The following is a 16,584-nucleotide window of genomic DNA, read 5'->3' as shown; positions in this document are numbered from 1 at the left end:
GGTACTAACGTACTATAGGTTGACCAGCCAACCTCCTGTATATGGACCCAACATAAAAAAAATAAAAAATAAAAAAATAAAATAAAATAAATATATATATGTAAATAAGTTTTTTTTTTTTTTACCTTGGGTAATGTATATTAGGGTTACCAAGTAATTTTATAAACTTGGTTATTTTACTCCTAAGAATAGTGATCAGAGCTTTACCCACCTTTACAATGAGTTGCCCTGGTGTTGCACCACCTTTAGACTTGAAATACGTTCAGGCGCAAACTTAACTGTTTGCTTACTTGGGATTAGGAGTAAAATAACCAAGTTTATAAAATTACTTGGTGATCCTAACCAACAACTTACGCAAGCTGTGTGTGTGTGTGTGTGTATTTTCCTTTCCATTTTGTCTGTTCTGAGGGATTAAAAACTCACGTATCTTGAATAAACTCTTCCAGTTCCATATACGACCGGCTATCTTATTTTCAGATGAAGAAGAAGCCCAAAACATAAAGCTTATAACAGTCTTCTTTTTCTAAACAGGATTTGAATGCAGGTCTTTTCCAACGAAAGAGCATCGCTGCTACCGACTAAACTACGGAGACTCTAACTGACAAGTAAAGACAGCGTTCAGTGAGATAGCTGCAACAGTTAAGTATGAAAATTATTGGTACCTTTTGGTCTTTTTTTTTTTTTTTTTTTTTTTTTTTTACCGATCATTGATATTGTGGCCGATTAAAACTCCTACATGTTTAAATATACACTATTGTGATGTTGAAAGAAAAAAAAAAAATACAAAACTTTGTTCTGAAATGTCCTATAATTTACGTTAAAACGATGCTTCAATAAACAATCCAGATGGAATATTTTGAAGTAATAACTTACCTTTATTTGAATAAATATGGTTACCCAATAGCAGGGAGGGCTCGTGCATAGGCACTGCAGAACTGCAGCACCCCAATTTTTCTCGATATATAAATATATTTATTAATTTCTTTATATTTGCTTGTAATATTTAATTTTATCATCAACAAGCCTATACAATTCTCTTATTTTGTATAAGAAATAATAATCCATCTTGTAGTACTTAGGAGGGCGAAGGACGCTAGCAGCACTGTGTTTACCACAGCGTCATATTGCTACGCGCGCAAGCATATGCACGTCATATTGAGATGTGAGCCATTAGCGCAATGAGGCACTGTCCGTCGCGCAGTTCCACTGTTGTTTATATGCAGTTTGCGCCAGTAGTAGAGTGTTCGTGGTGCTTATCGTGTTTACTCCGTCTCTTTAAATATTTGGACATTACAATTAAGGGATTTAATTGTAATTTCCAAAAATTGTAAATTCATTCTTTTAATTACTAAAGAAATGAATTTTATTTTAAGTAATTTCGAATTATACTAAACTGTATACTTTTATCGATAATAAACAATATTTTTTCAAGAAACAAAACAAGAAGAATATATTTTATTTTTAAGTAATTTTGAATTATACCAAACTGTATAATTTTATCGATAATAAACAATATTTTTTCATGTTTAATTTAATTTTTTTTTTACTATAATTTTGATATTTTATCCAAACACGTATACACTGTACTTACAGTGTGTATGTATATTTCAAAAGTTGCAGCACCCTCACGATTTCAAGCCACGAGCCGCCACTGCCCAATAGTGAACTTGGAACTAATCACTTTCACCTTGAGCATAAACACGTGCTTCCATAACTTTTGTAAATATTGTAAAGGGAAAAAATACTACAAAATCCCCCTTTTCAAAGCTGAGTTGGTTGATGACAATAGTATTTCCATTATGAAGGTAATTTCTGTGGGATCATTTTTAAGCTTTTTGTTACAAAAAAGACCCCCATTGCTGGCTTTTTGACTAATTTTGCTATCACAAGGGGTGTGGTCCCATAACCGAAACAACTTCGCTAATTTTAATAGAGATTCGAACACGAAATTTCATTAAATTTCATCTAGCTAGTACGGAATTATTAACATTAATTCAAACATTTTGTCAGTGGAAATAATCTGATTGAAACCCAAAATAATCACGTGAACATATTGATGGTTGTATCATAAATCTCAAATGTTATTAAATTTTTTGCAGCCAGAAGTTATTGCGATGCATTTAATTTCAACATTCTTTGTGCATTTGTAAAGGGTTCCGATTGAAACACATACTGAGATTGCTCAACAGTTTTTCTGTGGAAGGTGTATGCGTGTGCGCGTGCGTGCGTGTCCATCTATGGACAATTTCAACATTCGTTCAGTTAGGAATAACTTGCATCGGACAGAAAAAGCGAGTCTAGCGGGTATTTACGCATTTTGCGAAATCCAGCTAAAAATGCTGCATGCTACTACTGTATTATCAAATAAATAGCGTGATGTGTCATGCGCGCAGTCCATTTTTATGTAGGAAGTATGAAAAATTAATGCATTAACATTGAATTTTCATAGACAATTAACGACAACAAGGTTTACCAGCTTTGGGGCCAGAGATTCTGGATTTCAGTTTCTGAGGTCTGGTAAATTTTTTGTTTGTACTTTTTAAAAAAATATTGAATATACTTTATTGAAGTTTAAACTGACAGTGTGCGATTGCAAGCTTATTACTGGCTCACTCGAACTGACTGCATGGTTATCTCCGAAGTGACCCGAAGCGAACACGAAGTGATACGAATTCATATGTTTTGTTTTAGCATTTCATGCAGGTTTACATTTCTCACGGCATGCGTCATAGTTGTGTAATTGAAGTCTATTTTTGTTGTATTATTATTTCTGCTAAATCTTGGTAACTTTCATTATATATATATATACATCGATTAATATATCATATTATCAATATTAACATTTTATTGGAAATATAATGTTTTTAATTTTATTAAATGAAATTTAATTTTTATTTTTTAAATTATATTTTTAAAGTAACGTAATATAAATATTTATAATAAAATTATTCTTGTTTTAACCACCTCCGTAGCGCAATTGGAAGAAGGAAAAAAAGCCCTTCAAATGGAAAAGACCTTAAGTTCGATTCTCGTCATGACAAGAGGAATTTTTATATGGGATTTTTCAATTTAAGATGAGTTAGCCGATCTCATACGGAGTTAGCAGGGTTTTTTCTCCCAGAAAGTCCCGTTTTTCATTCAGCATAGGCAAATCAGTCATATGAGAGAGAACACATGAAATTTTCCGATAAAAATACAGTACTGTTGGTTGTGGTGGGCGGTAGATGGCGTTGGTAGTAGTAGTAGTATCGTTGTGTTGTAATTGGAGAATTAAGTAGTAGGGTAGACGGCAAGACGTACCGTATTTACTTGAATATAACTCACACTTTTTTCCCCAAAATTAAAGTTAAAAAATCGTGGTGCGAGGATTTTCGGAAACTAAAGTTTTTCAGGAAAAAATTAAATTGACGTTTATAATTAAATCCTCAGCATTCATTATAATTTATAATTGCTCATATATTTATAAAATGAATGCATTTAAATTTTAATTATGAACGTTATTTTCGCTATCAGCCGCTCACCTTCATCACGCAATATACAGTCATCCCTCGACTTACGTCCGTGATCCCATAAGGGAATAAATAACATTTTCGACTTTCGAACAAGACGCAAGCAAGCGTAAAGTAAAGCATGTATAGTGGCAACAGCGCTTTCAGCGGCAACCTCCCTCGGCAGTCGGCACGTGTTTTCAACAGTTCTTCTGTTGATTTTGTGTTTGAGAAATGGGTTCTTTGTGTATTTATCGTTAAATATTTCGCGATGTTTTGTCCAACATGGCCCCCTACACGCACTATCAAAAAACCTAGTGAAGAATGACAGAAAAAGAGGTGAGTGATTGATTTTGAAACGAAGTTGCAAGTTATAAAGCAACATGAAGCTGGTAAGCCCGTCAATGTGATCGCACATGACTTTGGATGGTCTCATTCTACAGTGACGACCATTTTGAAAAACAAGGATAAAATTAGAGGCTGTGAAAGGATCAGCTTCCATTAAATCGACGATAGTGACGAAGCAACGACAAGTCCCTATCGGTGATATGGAAAAGCTACTTGCATCATGGATAGAGGACCTGAACCAAAAGCACATATCCCTTAGCATTGTGACCATAATCGCTAAGGCACTAAGTCTCTTCAACATGTTGAAGGAGAAACTAGAACCCGATTATGACTACGAATTCAACGCTTCTTCCAGTTGGATCATGAGATTCAAGCAGCGTTTTGCGCTGCATAATGTGAAAATGTATGGGAATCTGCAAGTGTTCAGAAGGCTGCCAAGGAGTTTGTGGAAAAATTGGATAAAATTATTACGGAGGAAAATTATTTGTCACAGCGAATATTTAATATGGATGAGACGTCCTTGTTTCGGAAAAAAAATGCCCGAGCGGACATTCATCCACAAAAAAGCTAATATCTATATCTAGTTTCAAAGCTCTTCATGCCCGTATTACGATTCTGTTACGGGTAATGTGGCTGGATATAAATTGAAACCGTTTGTGATCTCCTGTTCTGGCACAGTGAGAATCCACGAAATCTTCAAAAACATTAGGAAGCATACTCCCAGTTCATTATGAGCAATAAGAAGTCGTGAATGACTCAAAAATTGTTTGAGGATGCCATAATCAACTGTCATGCGGGTAAAATAAAAAGCTATTGTGTGAAAAAAAATGTAGAATTTAAATTTTTATTAATTCTAGATAATGCTCCAGGTCATCCGTCTTATACGTCTTATAGCGGTGATCTTCACCAAGTTCAAGGTCATGTTTCTCCCGCCAAACATCACTTCATTGATGCAACCAATGGATCAATGAAGTCGTGAAGAATCAAAGGCTTATTATCTACGGAGAACTTTTTCACAAGACATTTCTACTACTAAAGGAAATGGCTAGACTCTCATGCAATTCTGGAAAACATTCAATATTTATCATGCTATTAAAAATATTGCTGTGGCTTGGGACGAAGTGACCTCTCAATGTATGTGTGGCATATGGAAAAAGACATTAAAAAGGTTTGTGCATGATTTTGGAAGTTTGTAATAGTGCCCTAGCAAACAATCTGAATCTCGAAGTGAATGGTGACGACATAATTCAACTTATAGGAAGTTCCCCTGAAGAGTTAACCAACGAAGAATTGGTCGAACTGGAGGAACAACTGTTGCAGGAGAGAAAGAACGAGTAAAGGGAGAGGTACTTAAACAATTCATAGTGAATGGTCTTGCATAAATATTCTTTGCAGTCAGCGATGTTCTCAAAATGGCTGAAGACATAGACCCCAATGACTGGACATTTTCATCAAAAAAACAAAGGTTACACCAGAAGAGCCAGAACCTGATCGTTCACACAAGGAAGGTAATGAAAATGTGATTGGGGAGGAAGATTTAGATGATTATTCTCCTGTTTTATAGTGGCAGTAACACACAGTACAGTTTTTTAATAAGGCTTAAAAATTAAAACGACAGTATACTTATTACGGTTAAGTCCCTAACCACTATAACTCTGTTGATTTAATGTATCGACTTACGTCCTGCGGATGGAACGGAACCCGGACTTAAGTCGATGGTTGACTGTATTTGAATCTTTAGCGACAATGCTTCTGTAAGTAAATTAAATCAGATCAAACAGTTTCATTATTGCTTGTCCTTTTATCATTTCAGAATCATAAGTTCGTCATGATTTAAAATAAAAAAACAATACTGAAAATGGGATGACTTACGAAGAATCTACTATTCGGTATCGCTACTTCCGGTTTTGCATATGATTGGCGCGATATTAACAAAAGATCGCGCAACTCAACAACAAAGGCAAGCCGACGATTTTTTGAGTTAAAATACTGATTCACTTCAACCGAATTCCAAAATATCTGAAACTGCCATAACATTCACTATGTATTTCTTGAAGTTTTAAACTTTTTTTTTCGTGTGCAAGGTATATGTGAAATCTTTTAATTTCTTTTTTTTTTCGTAAAGTCAAAATAGGGGTGCGCGATATACGCGAAGGCGAGTTATATTCAAGTAAATACGGCATGTATTTACTTGAATATAACTCGCCTTCGCCTTATAGTACTCGCCTATAAGTAGAGTACCCTCCCGCGATGAGTCCTTAGAGGTATCAGTATCATGTTGGAATAATAATAATAAAATTTGCTTATGTAATAATAATAATAATAATAATAATAATAATAATAATAATAATAATAATAATAATAATGTATAAATAAAAATATATTTTGAATGTGTTTTGTTTTCTAAATAATTTTTAAAAATAAACTTCTTAACACTCCCGAGATATAAATCTCGGAGAGGGGAGGGGGGGATGAATGTAAAACTCCTGCCCTGGAAAGAGTTAGTATCCCGAAACTCCTGTTCTTCAGTGACTGTTGTGTTTTCCTCAACCCAATGGTTGGTGGGATAGAAATGCTACTTTACTAGGGAATTGTTACCGAACACGGTGTTTTCCCGTTGCTTCCATTCTCTAATAGTATCGTATGTCAAAAAATACTCAACCTCTCTCTATATATATAAGACGAGGTAACTGAACTTTGATTGAAAAGCACTGATAAAGGTTCCACGCACTAACATAGATGGAACCCCAGGGCTTTCGAGTCAAAGGCTCTGTTTAAACTAACTGAGCTACGGAAGCTCTACGAGTGCCAGAATATAATAAAACCTCCACTTTTGTTTTACTTGATATATTATTTATTTATTTATTTTGTATCTTGTATTTCCCGCTTCTCATACCAAACTCATCACGAGGGTAAAATTTCTTTGATGTTAACGATGTTTGTTGTTGCATATCTTATAATACAATAACACTTTCTGTCTACAGTTGTAGTGTAAGGTCAATCCATATTGTTTCGATTAATATTTCTGATGTATCGCTGAGATCTCACAGTTTTTGCTTCTTTCATCAAGGAGAACTTCCTTTAGGAAGTCGCCCTGTGGGTGTTAACACATCACTGATTTTTATCAGGTACCGCAATCCGCTGATGAATAATGGAAATTATAAGCCCTTCTAGGCTCGACGGATTACATGATCTTGACCTTGGAACAAGGGGGTATGTTACAGCCATAACTTTGCACTCGCTAAATGCACTGCTTTGCATTTCAATATTTACTTTTCTTGATTTTATCATTTTCTCTTGAACAGCAACTCGAATAATTAAAAAAAAAAAAAAATCTGAAATCGATCAATTTTTTTTTTTTTTTTGGTCAGTGTTTATAACTAAACAAAAAAAACCACCCAAATGAAAATTTTGGGAACTGATTTCTATGGGAGTTACCTCTCTACATAAATATAAATACAGTAAATGGAGTTGCTAATAAAATGCGGGGTTTCAATAAATTTGCATTTTTAAATTATTCTTTTAGTCTTAGTGTAATTTTTAAAACTCGGTTCTAATTTGAGATTAACATACTATAGACTTTTATAACTATTTTCATAGATTGTCATTTCAAATAATATACATATGTTAAAGATACCAAGAAATTCTATACTTGGTTTTAATCCTTTTCCAAAGTAAGCAAAACAAAGTTTTGCGCTTGAAATATATTCACGTCTGAACTATTTGTATATAGAGTCTAATTTATTTATTTATATGGAGTTTCCTCCCCCGTTCCTATTGGGGCGAGTTGAGCCCCCTCATGGTGGGTTAAGTATTTTATGGCTGTAGATCCGTGTGTGTTCACGGGGCCGGTTTGCCTGCTTGCGGGAGGAAAAACGCCAGATAAACTGGCGGAAAAAACCCTACTGCCTGCGCCCAAGACCGGCTAACTTGGCTATGCCTGAGGAAGATCTTCAAATTCCTCACGTCTTCGACGGGAATCGAACCTGGGACACTCCTTCCCCAGTCATATGGTTGCGAAGCGCATAGCCACTAGGCTAACCGCGCGGACATAGAGTCTAATGACTTCATATCACTTGCCTGAGTATGTATCCCATAATGCAAAGCAAATCACGCGCAAAACATTGTTTTGCTTCCTTGGGAAAAGTATTAAAACCAAGTACGGAAGACATTATTTTTATTTATTTATTTATTATTAATTTTTAATCCTTAAACATTTTCATTTCGTGCAAGTAGTGTTGCCGGCATTCTTTGAGTCATGTGAACTAAATTTTCTCCATCTACCACAAGTCTATTTTTTCTCCCTAACTAATGTAATTGTTTTATTTATTTAAGTTTATGCTGAGTATAGTTCGACCACAGATGAGAGAAAACCCTCGACACTTCTGCGCATGGCAGAAGAAGAAGGCGAATCTATTCCGATAATAGGGTAATCAATCCGTTTCGTGGGATGAGTATTTATTATTATCACACTTTGGAAAATTAGCTTTTCTCTTATGAACATTCTGGTTTTTTTTAAAGTGGTAACTATTTTGCTTGTATAACAGACATGGGTAGGTAGCATTTTGCCACCAATGAGTATCCATGAGGGATATACTCCAGAAACTCACATCTAACGAACAAATATGGATATTTTTTCAAGCCACTTCAGTCCTCCAAAATCACACTGAACAATGAAATTAATTTTCCGTCTAGAGATAGTCATAAACATCCATACCCGCGGTGGTATTCGAACCACCGCCTATAAATTAGAGTGGAGATCCGATAGCGGATAGCCGAAATAAATGAATGGGTGGAAATATATAAAGAAATAAATATACTGAAATGCTGATCGAACCTCAATACGGTTTGAGTTAAGAAACACTTCTTCATATTTAGTTGTTGATGTTGTTGGGAATTATGGCCAATGCAACTAAAGCTGTGAGACCACTTTTATTATGGCTCTTAATTGCATGTGTTCTTCTGTCATGTTTATCTGATTTGCTGAATATAAACCCGAGTTTCCGTGAGGAAAAACTTTATCGCCTCGAAACGATCCCAGTTAACTCATTTTCAGTCGAAAAGTCCTTATAAAGGTTGCTCTCGTTCTCTGGAGATGGAATTCGGATACAACTGCGTAGCCTAAAAAAGCAGTGTCTCTACGGGTTGGGATTCCTCTTAAGAAGATAATAATTTTGTTATGTAATAAGCTGACTGACAAGGAGCATTTTTTAATTTCTATTTGGAAAATTAATATATTCTAAATACTTTTCCACATTATGTACAAATAATATTTATTGTATCCTACAATTAAGTGTACCAAATCAGTATATTTGAATGTTGTAACGGAAAATATTTAATCCAAAACCAATCTTATTTTAAAATGGATTTGTTTTACTAATATTCTTAACTTTGAGATCAAGAAGGATTATGCTTCAGCTTTATTTTGAAAATCGGCACAGACAGTTTCCATCCATAGTAGTCACCGGTAGTTGAGTTCATTGCTGCTATTGATTTTGAAGTGAGAGTATGGCAGACAACTACAGCCGTCTCGTATTCTTATCCGTAAATAGTATTAATGTCGGAAATAGTATGATTTCTACAGTTGTTTTTCTGAGTTGCAGGGTTGAAGAATCTAACCTACAGTGGTCTGGTTTGTTGTTGTTGTACATCATTATGATAGTAGACAGGGCCGTACTTACACTGTTCCCGAGATCCTAGAATGCTTCATCGTCCTTCTTTCATTATTTAGGAGCCCATAAATTCTCCCCAATTTTTCGGGATCCCCAGCTAGAGCTTCGTGCGTCTGTGTATAAGTATGGCCCTTATACTAGAAACAAGAAATACAGGTAACATATGTTTATAAAGATTACAAAATTTATAATTAACGGTAAAATTAATTTTATTTTTCTCCTTTAAATTTTCCAGCCTAAGACGATGTGAATAGTGCATTATATCTATTAAGTGTGTGTGTGTGTGTGTGTGTGTGTGTGTGTGTGTGTGTGTGTGTTGCCCGATTTGCCTATTTTGTGGGAAAAAACAATCTTTTTGAAGGAAATACCCCATTGTCTGAAACATTTTTTTTTTTTTTTTTACATTTGCTGTTGTACATTTATATACTCCAATATTTCATCTACTGCTCTGTTTGTTGGTTTCGATGTGATCTATATATAGCATAATTTCATCTCTTATCAAGTAATCTTTGTCTCATTCGACCCTCTTCTCCATGCATTTGACTTCTTTTATAAGTTCCCATTCCGATGGCTTCATCAATATTTATGGTGTTTGTATCTTGTAAGGGACTACTTAATAATGTGGAGGTCGGGGAGGCTAGAAAATATGCCATTTTATGAAGAGTAAAAAGAGAATATCTAGAATGATGCAACGTTGCAAATTGATGAATATTTACTTAAAAGAGAATTTGTGGCGCTCTGCACCTTGACATATTTTGAAACTCAAAGGGCAATGAAAATCAAGTGTCTTTTAAAAGACATTCATGAGCATCTATTATGTAGGATTTGCACCCACAACTAGATGTTTGGACACTGGACCGATGTCCACATGATAATAGTTTTTGCTCTCTCTATAATAAAAAAAAAGTAACTTAAAATAGACATTATGTCTTATAATTGTTTCTTCATTTTCAGAGAAACGACTTCCTTTGTTTTGCTTTATGTAGTTTAGCGCAATCCCCCCCACCCCTTCCTAAGCATGTCTGTCTTAACCCTATTGCGTTTTAAAACAATTATTTTTCTTTAAAATATTTATCGTGAATACGCTATCAAGATATCCTTGACCGCATTCTGTAACAATAGATCAGAAATTAAGCAAATGCTTATGGGTAATGGAAATTAAATAACACCATAAAAGTATTAATTCAAAATAAAAGACGATTTGAAATTTTCTGTGTAAACTATTAATGTCAAGTCACTTCCGTCCAAACAACAGGTCTAAATTTTGACGCTAAGGACAAACTGCATAACGAACTCGTCCCAATGACTTTTTGCCCTTGTTAATATCTGCATTACCTGCTCAGAACTTCTGTTGCTGTAGCAACTGTCACATGATTCATGTGGAAATTAGCATTAGGAAGTACACGGCTTGCGCATATCTTAGCCTCAAACGCAAAACTATTCTAGGAAATCTAAAAACCGGTGTATTCTTCACCATATTTATTAATTCTATACAAAATTAAATCTTACGAGTAATTTTAGCTTGTCATGCGTTGTCGTTTAATGAAAATGCTTGTGTGTCTTTCAGATCAGATTTAGATTTTACACTTTATAAAATAAAATGAATTTAAAATCTAAAAATGCTATTAGGGCAAACGAATGGTATAACATTTTGAATTGCTCTGGAGAACACATAAAACTGGATGAGTTTTCAGTTAACATTGACAGATGATTATGTCAGAACACGAAGGCATGAATTACACAATTCAAAAGTGAAACGACATGAAAACAGGTAAAACTAATTTTAAGGAATCATTTTTTTTTTTCAAGCGTTTTAATGATTGAAAAGTTAAAAGGTTTATCATTCTATAATATTAAAACAAAATTGCTTAAAAATCAGTCCTAAATAATTAGCTTTGACAACACTTAAACACGAAGGTAAACCTTGAATGGCAGACTTGAGTAAAGTAACATGAGCAAACTGGACAATGACACTGACTTGTGCTTATGGTTCTTCCTTAATAAAAGAGTTCTGTTAAGGAAGAAGCGGAGAAATTTTAGAGTAATGAAAGCAGCTAAACATAAAAAAAAAAAAAAAAGAAAAGAAAAGAAAAGTTGGTTCCTGTTGGAGATCTAAACAGCAGATTATGTTTAGATGTTTGTGTTTGTCTGTGAAAATACTAGTTGTGTTGGTGGGCGGTAGATGACATTAGTGTAGATGATAATGATGGTAGTTGCGGTTCGTTGTAGTTGGGGGATTGAGTGGTGGTGGAGACAGAGAGCTGTAGAGTAGGTGCTCTCCCTGTATAAGTCTATCGACTCCCTGGAGGTGTCATGTAATAATAATAATATAGAAAAGTTTTGGAAAAAACATTTGGAGAAAAAGAGTAAAGCTAATAATAATGGAAATACTTGCAGGATTTCTACTCTGACCTGGACTAGTCATTTCTATTTTCATTTTCAAAAAAAAAAAAAAAAATATGCACAAATTCACTTAAAGAGAAGACAAAAGAAATATGAAAACGTCTTACTGACTATTTTATGATTGATAGTAATACAGAGGTACATTAAAAATGTAAGAAAGCCAAAGTATCAGCAAAATTAGCCAAATCCATCATGGAAGATTTGGGGAAGAATATTAACAGTTTAAGAGTTAATAAATAAAAGCCAATACAAACCTAAAATAGTAGATTTTATTCGAGCAGAAATGCTCAAATAAGGAGGTATAAAAGTTTAGTCGTAGTTACTTAATAATCCAGGACTTTTAAGAAAGTGGAATATCAGATGATTGGATTAGAGCTCTCATAGAAATCATCTAGAAAAAGTGAAAAATCAGTACGTGTAAGAATTACAGAGGACAATTCCTACTGAGTATTTCAGAAGAAGATTATATATGTATGTATACTTGATAAGAGGCTAAGAAAAATCATTTTATGGAAGAGAAAACTTGGAGAACAGAATTGTTTAAGGCCAAATAAGAGTTGTGAAAATCAGATTTTCACTTTAAAACAAACAGTTGAAAATTCGTGGGAATATAACAAGGATCTGAATCCAAGTTTGTAGACCTGGAAAAGAAGATATACAATAATGTGCTAAGAGAAAAGATGTTCAACATACTACAGTTGTAGTATGTTGTACATACTATAGCTGTATATGTGGTAAGCGAACATAATACAAAGTCCACATTTATGTTGTAAGTCAGCAATTATAAATGAAGGAGATTCAGATAAAATCATATACAGTATAAGACATGGTGCCCTTAATGAGAGTTAAATCCTTCCACCCACGCATGAGTCCAGCAACTCATCTTCTTTTGAAAAGCGCTAATAAAGTTCAGGTCTTTCTGACCAAAGGTCATAATCTATACCGTCTATGCAGGCTTTGTAAATAATAGCTAATAAAGAAAAAGAATTTTTTGCAGCATTCAAAATGTGAATATATAGTCGTCTATACATATAATGGATAGCAATCAACAGAGAATTAACGCAACGAGCGAAAAAGAACAAAGAATTAATAAATACAAAAAAGAAATGAAAGTTAGCTTATCTTGGACACACCATTAATAATAATCCGTGGCATTTAGAGGTCCCCCCAAGGCTCACGATCTGCCAAACATCCCTCGTCCTCGCAATCATAATTGTAGAATAAAGTCTTATATCTAATACAGGTAATGAAAAAAAAAAATGGAAACAGTGACACACGTTTCGATTAATATGGCGTTGGTCCGCCGTGGGCGTCTAGTGCAGTCTGTATGCTTCGAGAAAAAAACTCTGTCAGTGCGTGGACCTCAACAGGAGTAATTTTACACCATTCGGCCGATAGAAACTGGATCAATTCGCTTTATTCTTTGCGGGTGGGAAACATTGCATGAGAGCTCGCTCCAAAATGTCCTATAGGATTTAAGTCTGGCGATTGGGATGGCCATGGCAAACAGGCGATTTTTAAGTAAAGCCCTCTCTAAAAATTAGAACGATCCCTAGACCACTCCATACTGGCCGAAAGATCGTCCCATACTCAGCGTTGGCTCCACTCAGTGACGGACTCCCCCACCACCGAGCAGAAGCGCTCATATTCCAGGGAAAAAGCATCCACCGACACAGCCTCTCACCGGGCCATGCTGGAGAACACCCTCCTCGGAGACTCAAAATACTCTCTCAGGACAAAGCTCAATAAATCAAGCCCCCCCCCCCCTCACCGGAAGCAAAATTCCGGAAAAAACCTAAGAGAGCAAAATCTCTCCTCACCGTCATGTTCCTCAAACCACTGGGTGATCACAATACTGGGAACTTCTTTGGGAGATGGATCGAGTCCTTGACTCTTTATCCCTTCATCTGATTTTAGCTTGTGTATGAGAAGATTATTTTGGGTAAATTACCCACTCATTGTGAGCATTGTAAGCTATATTAGCTTTATCTTGCGATGGAGGATTTTGGTTTTTTATGTTTGAAATGATCTGAGGGTTTGTAGTCTGCTGCCTGTTGAATTAGCTGATTTGGGTGATTATCTGTGCCTGTGAAGAATTTTTCTGCAATGCCTGTCATGTAGGTCTTGATATCTGGAAGGTTGGCTTCCTGGTGTAACTGGAGGTTTCTCATGAACCAAGGGGCATTAAAAGCCATTCTTAGGCATTTGTTCTGGATCGTCTGTAATCTGTTGATGTTGCTTTTAGCTGTGTGTCCCCAGGTTGGTGATGCGTAAGTGAGTTGTGGTCTTATTACAGATTTATAGAGGAGGATTTTGTTATTTATGTTTAGCAAGCTCTTCCTATTCAAAAGTGGATATAGTTGTGCTATTGTCTGACTAGCTTTGGTGGAGATACTATTTATGTGTGTCTTGAAATTCAGGCGTTTATCAAGATGAACTCCTAGATATTTGGTAGAGTTTTGCCAAGGGATGTTTTTCCAAACATTTGTATGCTTTTGTTCTGTTCTGCTTTACGTCTTGTGAAAAGTACTGCAGAGCTTTTTCCTGGATTAATGGCAATACGCTATTTGGTGTACCAGTCCTCTAATTCGTTGACTGCTCTCTGTTGCTTGTTTGTGGCCAGATCTGGACGGAAGGATCTGGCTATGATAATTGTGTCATCGGCATAGAGAGCGGTGATGGATGGGGACAACTTGGGGAGATCCGCCATGTATATGGAGAAGAGGTAGGGGAGATAGCAGAGAGCCTTGTGGGACTCCTGCCATGACTCTCCTTTCTGTGGATCTGATTCCATTCAGTGTTATTTTACATTTTCTGTTACTGAGATATGATTTGATAAGTAGAACTAGTGGTATTGGAATACCTACTTGGTGTAGCTTGAAAATTAGACCATGATGCCAAATTCTATCAAATGCTTGTGTTATATCCAAGAAGACTGCGCCAGAATGTTGGTGCCATTCATACCCTTGGGTGGTGTATTCAATGACTCTGTAAATTTGGAGGGTCGTAGAATGCTGTTTTCTGAATCCGAATTGCTCGTCTTGTATGACTTAGTTGTTATCTGTTGCTTCTTGAATTCGTGTTAGTATAGCCCGTTTGGCTATCTTGCCTACACACGATAGAAGGCTGACAGGCCGATAGTTCTGTGGGAATTGTGCATTTCCCCCAAGTTTTGGAATTAGGAAGACATCTGCAAGCTCCCATCGCTCTGGGAAATAATTTAGCCGAAGGATGGCATTGGTGATGGCTACCAGATGTATAACCCCTTTACGTGAGAGTAGCTTGAGCACCTTGTTCCTTATACCTTCTGGACCCGGAGCCTTTTTGTTCTTTAGTTTTCTTATGATGCCATATATTTCTGTTGGAGACACGGATTTGTTATTGGATTGGAGTGAAGCGTTTTGAGTTATTTTACGCACTTGGGTGTGGATTTTTCTTATGAAGCTCAAATCTACATTGGCATAAATGGAACGGCATTGTCTTTCTAAGCTGTCTGCAAATGCTTCTACCTTTTCCTCGTCACCGTAGACGACTCTATATTCTCCTTGGATTGGGGCAAACGTGCTAGGTTTTGAACCAAGTGATCTCATCATTCTACACAGTGATCAATCCTCTGTGTTTAATTGGTGCATTTTGTTATTCCAGAGTTCGTTACGGTGATCCTTTAGGGCATACGGAACCTGGTTTGTAGCTCTGTTAACTGCCTGCTTATCTGTGGGATCCAGTGTTCTGTGATATTTTCTTCTTAATCTGTTTTTCTCTCGGATGAGACATTTTATGTCCTCTGGGAGTTTATTTGGTGGTGCGGATTTGGTTGTATGTGTTACCTGTGATACTGCTGTTAGTACTTGTTTTTCAAAGGTTTTTACTGCTTTTTCTATGTTTTCAGTGGATATTATATGTGGTACTGGGCCAAGAATTTCCTGGAAGGCTGAGGGAAGTTGTGTCCAGTTTATAAAGGTGGAGGTATTTTCCGTTAAATCTTGTATGGTGCCTAGTTGCAATATGATGGGGTTGTGATCAGAACTTAATTCGTTGACTGCATGTATTTGATGGCTGTGCGCTATGTTTTTTAATATTGCAATATCAATCACATCAGGACGTCCGGTTGCTCCGTAGTGTGTTGGTTCTGTGGGTCCTGTTATTGCTATGTTTCGTGAAGTAGTATAAGAGTTGAGTATTCTTCCGTTGATATTTGAGTTTCTGCTATTCCAGGCTGAATATTTAGCATTAAAATCTCTAGCTATAATTACTGCTTTACCTGCATTTAATATTTCGTCCAGATCTGATTCTAGGAATTTTTTATCTGGGGGGGGGGGGGTTGTAGACTGCAAATACCATGATACTGCTTGTGTTCTCCATGTGTATTTCAATTCCTGTTGTTTCCATGTGTTCTGTTTGAGGTGTGGTGATTGCGTGGTGTTTTATACTTCTTTTAATGAAGATGACAGTTCCTCCTCCTCTTGCATAGGTTCTATCTGTGCGGTACATGGTGTAGTTGTTGATTTTTGTCTTGTCAGATGGACGCAAATGTGTTTCATTTACTAAAATGATGTCTGCTTGGGTTTCTGCCGCGAATTCCTGTAGTTCTATTGCTTTGTTAGGTAGTCCGTTAGCATTCCAGCTGATGATATGTAGAGAGTTGGGTTTTATTTTGCTTTTATCCATTAAGG

The sequence above is a fragment of the Typopeltis vanoorti genome, chromosome 10 (genome assembly GCF_054136105.1).
Source record: "Typopeltis vanoorti isolate ZY-2024b chromosome 10, IOZ_Tvanoo_1.0, whole genome shotgun sequence".
In the NCBI taxonomy this organism is placed as follows: Eukaryota; Metazoa; Arthropoda; class Arachnida; order Uropygi; family Thelyphonidae; genus Typopeltis; species Typopeltis vanoorti.
This window is presented reverse-complemented; position numbering follows the sequence as displayed.